This window comes from Heterodontus francisci, chromosome 49, assembly GCF_036365525.1.
Source record: "Heterodontus francisci isolate sHetFra1 chromosome 49, sHetFra1.hap1, whole genome shotgun sequence".
NCBI lineage: Eukaryota > Metazoa > Chordata > Chondrichthyes > Heterodontiformes > Heterodontidae > Heterodontus > Heterodontus francisci.
The window spans coordinates 8,466,352-8,477,168 of record NC_090419.1 but is presented as its reverse complement, the minus strand read 5'-3'; positions in this window follow the sequence as shown (position 1 = coordinate 8,477,168).

Below are 10,817 nucleotides of genomic sequence, written 5' to 3'. Positions count from 1 at the left end.
TAGGACAGTGAGACTCTGTTACTGAGTATTGGGGTTTATAGGACAGTGAGACTCAGTGTTACTGAGTATTGGTGTTTATAGGACAGTGAGACTCTGTGTTACTGAGTATTGGTGTTTATAGGACAGTGAGACTCTGTGTTACTGAGTATTGGTGTTTATAGGACTGTGAGACTCTGTGTTACTGAGTATTGGTGTTTATAGGACAGTGAGACTCTGTGTTACTGAGTATTGGGGTTTATAGGACAGTGAGACTCTGTGTTATTGAGTATTGGTGTTTATAGGACAGTGAGACTCTGTGTTATTGAGTATTGGTGTTTATAGGACAGTGAGACTCTGTGTTCCTGAGTATTGGTGTTTATAGGACAGTGAGACTCTGTGTTACTGAGTATTGGTGTTTATAGGACAGTGAGACTCTGTGTTACTGAGTATTGGTGTTTATAGGACAGTGAGACTCAGTGTTATTGAGTATTGGTGTTTATAGGACAGTGAGACTCTGTGTTACTGAGTATTGGTGTTTATAGGACAGTGAGACTCTGTGTTACTGAGTATTGGGGTTTATAGGACAGTGAGACTCTGTGTTACTGAGTATTGGTGTTTATAGGACAGTGAGAATCTGTGTTACTGAGTATTGGGGTTTATAGGACAGTGAGACTCTGTGTTACTGAGTATTGGGGATTATAGGACAGTGAGACTCTGTGTTACTGAGTATTGGTGTTTATAGGACAGTGAGACTCTGTGTTACTGAGTATTGGTGTTTATAGGACAGTGAGACTCTGTGTTATTGAGTATTGGGGTTTTATAGGACAGTGAGACTCTGTGTTATTGAGTATTGGTGTTTATAGGACAGTGAGACTCTGTGTTACTGAGTATTGGTGTTTATAGGACAGTGAGACTCTGTGTTACTGAGTATTGGTGTTTATAGGACAGTGAGACTCTGTTACTGAGTATTGGTGTTTATAGGACTGTGAGACTCTGTGTTACTGAGTATTGGTGTTTATAGGACAGTGAGACTCTGTGTTACTGAGTATTGGGGTTTATAGGACAGTGAGACTCTGTGTTATTGAGTATTGGTGTTTATAGGACAGTGAGACTCTGTGTTATTGAGTATTGGTGTTTATAGGACAGTGAGACTCTGTTCCTGAGTATTGGTGTTTATAGGACAGTGAGACTCTGTGTTACTGAGTATTGGTGTTTATAGGACAGTGAGACTCTGTGTTACTGAGTATTGGTGTTTATAGGACAGTGAGACTCAGTGTTATTGAGTATTGGTGTTTATAGGACAGTGAGACTCTGTGTTACTGAGTATTGGGGTTTATAGGACAGTGAGACTCTGTGTTACTGAGTATTGGGGTTGATAGGACAGTGAGACTCTGTGTTACTGAGTATTGGTGTTTATAGGACAGTGAGACTCTGTGTTACTGAGTATTGGTGTTTATAGGACAGTGAGACTCTGTGTTATTGAGTATTGGGGTTTATAGGACAGTGAGACTCTGTGTTACTGAGTATTGGGGTTTATAGGACAGTGAGACTCTGTGTTACTGAGTATTGGTGTTTATAGGACAGTGAGACTCTGTGTTACTGAGTATTGGTGTTTATAGGACAGTGAGACTCAGTGTTACTGAGTATTGGTGTTTATAGGACAGTGAGACTCTGTGTTACTGAGTATTGGTGTTTACAGGACAGTGAGACTCTGTGTTACTGAGTATTGGTGTTTATAGGACAGTGAGACTCTGTGTTACTGAGTATTGGGGTTTATAGGACAGTGAGACTCTGTGTTACTGAGTATTGGGGTTTATAGGACAGTGAGACTCTGTGTTATTGAGTATTGGTGTTTATAGGACAGTGAGACTCTGTTACTGAGTATTGGGGTTTATAGGACAGTGAGACTCTGTGTTACTGAGTATTGGGGTTTATAGGACAGTGAGACTCTGTGTTATTGAGTATTGGTGTTTATAGGACAGTGAGACTCTGTTACTGAGTATTGGGGTTTATAGGACAGTGAGACTCTGTGTTATTGAGTATTGGTGTTTATAGGACAGTGAGACTCTGTTACTGAGTATTGGGGTTTATAGGACAGTGAGACTCTGTGTTACTGAGTATTGGGGTTTATAGGACAGTGAGACTCTGTGTTATTGAGTATTGGTGTTTATAGGACAGTGAGACTCTGTGTTACTGAGTATTGGTGTTTATAGGACAGTGAGACTCAGTGTTATTGAGTATTGGTGTTTATAGGACAGTGAGACTCTGTGTTACTGAGTATTGGGGTTTATAGGACAGTGAGACTCTGTGTTATTGAGTATTGGTGTTTATAGGACAGTGAGACTCTGTGTTACTGAGTATTGGGGTTTATAGGACAGTGAGACTCTGTGTTACTGAGTATTGGGGTTTATAGGACAGTGAGACTCTGTGTTACTGAGTATTGGGGTTTATAGGACAGTGAGACTCTGTGTTACTGAGTATTGGGTTTATAGGACAGTGAGACTCTGTGTTACTGAGTATTGGTGTTTATAGGACAGTGAGACTCTGTGTTACTGAGTATTGGTGTTTATAGGACAGTGAGACTCTGTGTTACTGAGTATTGGTGTTTTATAGGACAGTGAGACTCTGTGTTACTGAGTATTGGTGTTTATAGGACAGTGAGACTCTGTGTTACTGAGTATTGGTGTTTATAGGACAGTGAGACTCTGTGTTACTGAGTATTGGTGTTTATAGGACAGTGAGACTCTGTGTTACTGAGTATTGGTGTTTATAGGACAGTGAGACTCTGTGTTACTGAGTATTGGGGTTTATAGGACAGTGAGACTCTGTGTTACTGAGTATTGGGGTTTATAGGACAGTGAGACTCTGTGTTACTGAGTATTGGTGTTTATAGGACAGTGAGACTCTGTGTTACTGAGTATTGGGGTTTATAGGACAGTGAGACTCTGTGTTACTGAGTATTGGGGTTTATAGGACAGTGAGACTCTGTGTTACTGAGTATTGGTGTTTATAGGACAGTGAGACTCTGTGTTACTGAGTATTGGTGTTTATAGGACAGTGAGACTCTGTGTTACTGAGTATTGGTGTTTATAGGACAGTGAGACTCTGTGTTACTGAGTATTGGGGTTTATAGGACAGTGAGACTCTGTGTTACTGAGTATTGGTGTTTATAGGACAGTGAGACTCTGTGTTACTGAGTATTGGTGTTTATAGGACAGTGAGACTCTGTGTTACTGAGTATTGGTGTTTATAGGACAGTGAGACTCTGTGTTACTGAGTATTGGTGTTTATAGGACAGTGAGACTCTGTGTTACTGAGTATTGGTGTTTATAGGACAGTGAGACTCTGTGTTACTGAGTATTGGGGTTTATAGGACAGTGAGACTCTGTGTTACTGAGTATTGGGGTTTATAGGACAGTGAGACTCTGTGTTACTGAGTATTGGTGTTTATAGGACAGTGAGACTCTGTGTTACTGAGTATTGGTGTTTATAGGACAGTGAGACTCTGTGTTACTGAGTATTGGGGTTTATAGGACAGTGAGACTCTGTGTTACTGAGTATTGGTGTTTATAGGACAGTGAGACTCTGTGTTACTGAGTATTGGTGTTTATAGGACAGTGAGACTCTGTGTTACTGAGTATTGGTGTTTATAGGACAGTGAGACTCTGTGTTACTGAGTATTGGGGTTTATAGGACAGTGAGACTCTGTGTTACTGAGTATTGGGGTTTATAGGACAGTGAGACTCTGTGTTACTGAGTATGGTGTTTATAGGACAGTGAGACTCTGTGTTACTGAGTATTGGTGTTTATAGGACAGTGAGACTCTGTGTTACTGAGTATTGGTGTTTATAGGACAGTGAGACTCTGTGTTACTGAGTATTGGTGTTTATAGGACAGTGAGACTCTGTGTTACTGAGTATTGGTGTTTATAGGACAGTGAGACTCTGTGTTACTGAGTATTGGGGTTTATAGGACAGTGAGACTCTGTGTTACTGAGTATTGGTGTTTATAGGACAGTGAGACTCTGTGTTACTGAGTATTGGGGTTTATAGGACAGTGAGACTCTGTGTTACTGAGTATTGGGGTTTATAGGACAGTGAGACTCTGTTACTGAGTATTGGGGTTTATAGGACAGTGAGACTCTGTGTTACTGAGTATTGGTGTTTATAGGACAGTGAGACTCAGTGTTACTGAGTATTGGTGTTTATAGGACAGTGAGACTCTGTGTTACTGAGTATTGGTGTTTACAGGACAGTGAGACTCTGTGTTACTGAGTATTGGTGTTTATAGGACAGTGAGACTCTGTGTTACTGAGTATTGGGGTTTATAGGACAGTGAGACTCTGTGTTACTGAGTATTGGGGTTTATAGGACAGTGAGACTCTGTGTTATTGAGTATTGGTGTTTATAGGACAGTGAGACTCTGTTACTGAGTATTGGGGTTTATAGGACAGTGAGACTCTGTGTTACTGAGTATTGGGGTTTATAGGACAGTGAGACTCTGTGTTACTGAGTATTGGTGTTTATAGGACAGTGAGACTCTTGTTACTGAGTATTGGGGTTTATAGGACAGTGAGACTCTGTGTTACTGAGTATTGGTGTTTATAGGACAGTGAGACTCTGTGTTACTGAGTATTGGTGTTTATAGGACAGTGAGACTCTGTGTTACTGAGTATTGGGGTTTATAGGACAGTGAGACTCTGTGTTACTGAGTATTGGTGTTTATAGGACAGTGAGACTCTGTGTTACTGAGTATTGGTGTTTATAGGACAGTGAGACTCAGTGTTACTGAGTATTGGTGTTTATAGGACAGTGAGACTCTGTGTTACTGAGTATTGGTGTTTACAGGACAGTGAGACTCTGTGTTACTGAGTATTGGTGTTTATAGGACAGTGAGACTCTGTGTTACTGAGTATTGGGGTTTATAGGACAGTGAGACTCTGTGTTATTGAGTATTGGTGTTTATAGGACAGTGAGACTCTGTTACTGAGTATTGGGGTTTATAGGACAGTGAGACTCTGTGTTACTGAGTATTGGGGTTTATAGGACAGTGAGACTCTGTTACTGAGTATTGGGGTTTATAGGACAGTGAGACTCTGTGTTACTGAGTATTGGTGTTTATAGGACAGTGAGACTCAGTGTTACTGAGTATTGGTGTTTATAGGACAGTGAGACTCTGTGTTACTGAGTATTGGTGTTTACAGGACAGTGAGACTCTGTGTTACTGAGTATTGGTGTTTATAGGACAGTGAGACTCTGTGTTACTGAGTATTGGGGTTTATAGGACAGTGAGACTCTGTGTTACTGAGTATTGGGGTTTATAGGACAGTGAGACTCTGTGTTATTGAGTATTGGTGTTTATAGGACAGTGAGACTCTGTTACTGAGTATTGGGGTTTATAGGACAGTGAGACTCTGTGTTACTGAGTATTGGGGTTTATAGGACAGTGAGACTCTGTGTTATTGAGTATTGGTGTTTATAGGACAGTGAGACTCTGTTACTGAGTATTGGGGTTTATAGGACAGTGAGACTCTGTGTTACTGAGTATTGGGGTTTATAGGACAGTGAGACTCTGTGTTATTGAGTATTGGTGTTTATAGGACAGTGAGACTCTGTGTTACTGAGTATTGGTGTTTATAGGACAGTGAGACTCAGTGTTATTGAGTATTGGTGTTTATAGGACAGTGAGACTCTGTGTTACTGAGTATTGGGGTTTATAGGACAGTGAGACTCTGTGTTACTGAGTATTGGGGTTTATAGGACAGTGAGACTCTGTGTTACTGAGTATTGGGGTTTATAGGACAGTGAGACTCTGTGTTACTGAGTATTGGGGTTTATAGGACAGTGAGACTCTGTGTTACTGAGTATTGGGGTTTATAGGACAGTGAGACTCTGTGTTACTGAGTATTGGTGTTTATAGGACAGTGAGACTCTGTGTTACTGAGTATTGGTGTTTATAGGACAGTGAGACTCTGTGTTACTGAGTATTGGTGTTTATAGGACAGTGAGACTCTGTGTTACTGAGTATTGGTGTTTACAGGACAGTGAGACTCTGTGTTACTGAGTATTGGTGTTTATAGGACAGTGAGACTCTGTGTTACTGAGTATTGGTGTTTACAGGACAGTGAGACTCTGTGTTACTGAGTATTGGGGTTTATAGGACAGTGAGACTCTGTGTTACTGAGTATTGGGGTTTATAGGACAGTGAGACTCTGTGTTATTGAGTATTGGTGTTTATAGGACAGTGAGACTCTGTGTTACTGAGTATTGGGGTTTATAGGACAGTGAGACTCTGTGTTACTGAGTATTGGGGTTTATAGGACAGTGAGACTCTGTGTTATTGAGTATTGGTGTTTATAGGACAGTGAGACTCTGTGTTACTGAGTATTGGTGTTTATAGGACAGTGAGACTCTGTGTTACTGAGTATTGGTGTTTATAGGACAGTGAGACTCTGTGTTACTGAGTATTGGTGTTTATAGGACAGTGAGACTCAGTGTTATTGAGTATTGGTGTTTATAGGACAGTGAGACTCTGTGTTACTGAGTATTGGGGTTTATAGGACAGTGAGACTCTGTGTTACTGAGTATTGGGGTTTATAGGACAGTGAGACTCTGTGTTACTGAGTATTGGTGTTTATAGGACAGTGAGACTCTGTGTTACTGAGTATTGGTGTTTATAGGACAGTGAGACTCTGTGTTATTGAGTATTGGGGTTTATAGGACAGTGAGACTCTGTGTTACTGAGTATTGGGGTTTATAGGACAGTGAGACTCTGTGTTACTGAGTATTGGTGTTTATAGGACAGTGAGACTCTGTGTTACTGAGTATTGGTGTTTATAGGACAGTGAGACTCAGTGTTACTGAGTATTGGTGTTTATAGGACAGTGAGACTCTGTGTTACTGAGTATTGGTGTTTACAGGACAGTGAGACTCTGTGTTACTGAGTATTGGTGTTTATAGGACAGTGAGACTCTGTGTTACTGAGTATTGGGGTTTATAGGACAGTGAGACTCTGTGTTACTGAGTATTGGGGTTTATAGGACAGTGAGACTCTGTGTTATTGAGTATTGGTGTTTATAGGACAGTGAGACTCTGTTACTGAGTATTGGGGTTTATAGGACAGTGAGACTCTGTGTTACTGAGTATTGGGGTTTATAGGACAGTGAGACTCTGTGTTATTGAGTATTGGTGTTTATAGGACAGTGAGACTCTGTTACTGAGTATTGGGGTTTATAGGACAGTGAGACTCTGTGTTACTGAGTATTGGGGTTTATAGGACAGTGAGACTCTGTGTTATTGAGTATTGGTGTTTATAGGACAGTGAGACTCTGTGTTACTGAGTATTGGTGTTTATAGGACAGTGAGACTCAGTGTTATTGAGTATTGGTGTTTATAGGACAGTGAGACTCTGTGTTACTGAGTATTGGGGTTTATAGGACAGTGAGACTCTGTGTTACTGAGTATTGGGGTTTATAGGACAGTGAGACTCTGTGTTACTGAGTATTGGTGTTTATCGGACAGTGAGACTCTGTGTTACTGAGTATTGGGGTTTATAGGACAGTGAGACTCTGTGTTACTGAGTATTGGGGTTTATAGGACAGTGAGACTCTGTGTTACTGAGTATTGGTGTTTATAGGACAGTGAGACTCTGTGTTACTGAGTATTGGTGTTTATAGGACAGTGAGACTCTGTGTTACTGAGTATTGGTGTTTATAGGACAGTGAGACTCTGTTACTGAGTATTGGTGTTTACAGGACAGTGAGACTCTGTGTTACTGAGTATTGGTGTTTATAGGACAGTGAGACTCTGTGTTACTGAGTATTGGTGTTTACAGGACAGTGAGACTCTGTGTTACTGAGTATTGGGGTTTATAGGACAGTGAGACTCTGTGTTACTGAGTATTGGGGTTTATAGGACAGTGAGACTCAGTGTTATTGAGTATTGGTGTTTATAGGACAGTGAGACTCTGTGTTACTGAGTATTGGGGTTTATAGGACAGTGAGACTCTGTGTTACTGAGTATTGGGGTTTATAGGACAGTGAGACTCTGTGTTATTGAGTATTGGTGTTTATAGGACAGTGAGACTCTGTGTTACTGAGTATTGGGGTTTATAGGACAGTGAGACTCTGTGTTACTGAGTATTGGGGTTTATAGGACAGTGAGACTCTGTGTTATTGAGTATTGGTGTTTATAGGACAGTGAGACTCTGTGTTACTGAGTATTGGGGTTTATAGGACAGTGAGACTCTGTGTTACTGAGTATTGGGGTTTATAGGACAGTGAGACTCTGTGTTACTGAGTATTGGTGTTTACAGGACAGTGAGACTCTGTGTTACTGAGTATTGGGGTTTATAGGACAGTGAGACTCTGTGTTATTGAGTATTGGTGTTTATAGGACAGTGAGACTCTGTGTTACTGAGTATTGGGGTTTATAGGACAGTGAGACTCTGTGTTATTGAGTATTGGTGTTTATAGGACAGTGAGACTCTGTGTTATTGAGTATTGGGGTTTATAGGACAGTGAGACTCTGTGTTACTGAGTATTGGTGTTTATAGGACAGTGAGACTCTGTGTTACTGAGTATTGGGGTTTATAGGACAGTGAGACTCTGTGTTACTGAGTATTGGGGTTTATAGGACAGTGAGACTCTGTGTTACTGAGTATTGGGGTTTATAGGACAGTGAGACTCTGTGTTACTGAGTATTGGGGTTTATAGGACAGTGAGACTCTGTGTTATTGAGTATTGGTGTTTATAGGACAGTGAGACTCTGTGTTATTGAGTATTGGTGTTTATAGGACAGTGAGACTCTGTGTTCCTGAGTATTGGTGTTTATAGGACAGTGAGACTCTGTGTTATTGAGTATTGGTGTTTATAGGACAGTGAGACTCTGTGTTACTGAGTATTGGGGTTTATAGGACAGTGAGACTCTGTGTTACTGAGTATTGGTGTTTACAGGACAGTGAGACTCTGTGTTATTGAGTATTGGTGTTTATAGGACAGTGAGACTCTGTGTTACTGAGTATTGGGGTTTATAGGACAGTGAGACTCTGTGTTACTGAGTATTGGGGTTTATAGGACAGTGAGACTCTGTGTTATTGAGTATTGGTGTTTATAGGACAGTGAGACTCTGTGTTACTGAGTATTGGTGTTTATAGGACAGTGAGACTCTGTGTTATTGAGTATTGGGGTTTATAGGACAGTGAGACTCTGTGTTATTGAGTATTGGTGTTTATAGGACAGTGAGACTCTGTGTTACTGAGTATTGGGGTTTATAGGACAGTGAGACTCTGTGTTACTGAGTATTGGTGTTTATAGGACAGTGAGACTCTGTGTTACTGAGTATTGGGGTTTATAGGACAGTGAGACTCTGTGTTACTGAGTATTGGGGTTTATAGGACAGTGAGACTCTGTGTTATTGAGTATTGGTGTTTATAGGACAGTGAGACTCTGTGTTACTGAGTATTGGGGTTTATAGGACAGTGAGACTCTGTGTTACTGAGTATTGGGGTTTATAGGACAGTGAGACTCTGTGTTATTGAGTATTGGTGTTTATAGGACAGTGAGACTCTGTGTTACTGAGTATTGGGGTTTATAGGACAGTGAGACTCTGTGTTACTGAGTATTGGGGTTTATAGGACAGTGAGACTCTGTGTTACTGAGTATTGGTGTTTACAGGACAGTGAGACTCTGTGTTACTGAGTATTGGGGTTTATAGGACAGTGAGACTCTGTGTTATTGAGTATTGGTGTTTATAGGACAGTGAGACTCTGTGTTACTGAGTATTGGGGTTTATAGGACAGTGAGACTCTGTGTTACTGAGTATTGGGGTTTATAGGACAGTGAGACTCTGTGTTATTGAGTATTGGTGTTTATAGGACAGTGAGACTCTGTGTTATTGAGTATTGGGGTTTATAGGACAGTGAGACTCTGTGTTATTGAGTATTAGTGTTTATAGGACAGTGAGACTCTGTGTTATTGAGTATTGGGGTTTATAGGACAGTGAGACTCTGTGTTACTGAGTATTGGGGTTTATAGGACAGTGAGACTCTGTGTTACTGAGTATTGGTGTTTATAGGACAGTGAGACTCTGTGTTACTGAGTATTGGGGTTTATAGGACAGTGAGACTCTGTGTTACTGAGTATTGGGGTTTATAGGACAGTGAGACTCTGTGTTACTGAGTATTGGGGTTTATAGGACAGTGAGACTCTGTGTTACTGAGTATTGGGGTTTATAGGACAGTGAGACTCTGTGTTATTGAGTATTGGTGTTTATAGGACAGTGAGACTCTGTGTTATTGAGTATTGGTGTTTATAGGACAGTGAGACTCTGTGTTCCTGAGTATTGGTGTTTATAGGACAGTGAGACTCTGTGTTATTGAGTATTGGTGTTTATAGGACAGTGAGACTCTGTGTTACTGAGTATTGGGGTTTATAGGACAGTGAGACTCTGTGTTACTGAGTATTGGTGTTTACAGGACAGTGAGACTCTGTGTTATTGAGTATTGGTGTTTATAGGACAGTGAGACTCTGTGTTACTGAGTATTGGGGTTTATAGGACAGTGAGACTCTGTGTTACTGAGTATTGGGGTTTATAGGACAGTGAGACTCTGTGTTATTGAGTATTGGTGTTTATAGGACAGTGAGACTCTGTGTTACTGAGTATTGGTGTTTATAGGACAGTGAGACTCTGTGTTATTGAGTATTGGGGTTTATAGGACAGTGAGACTCTGTGTTATTGAGTATTGGTGTTTATAGGACAGTGAGACTCTGTGTTACTGAGTATTGGGGTTTATAGGACAGTGAGACTCTGTGTTACTGAGTATTGGTGTTTATAGGACAG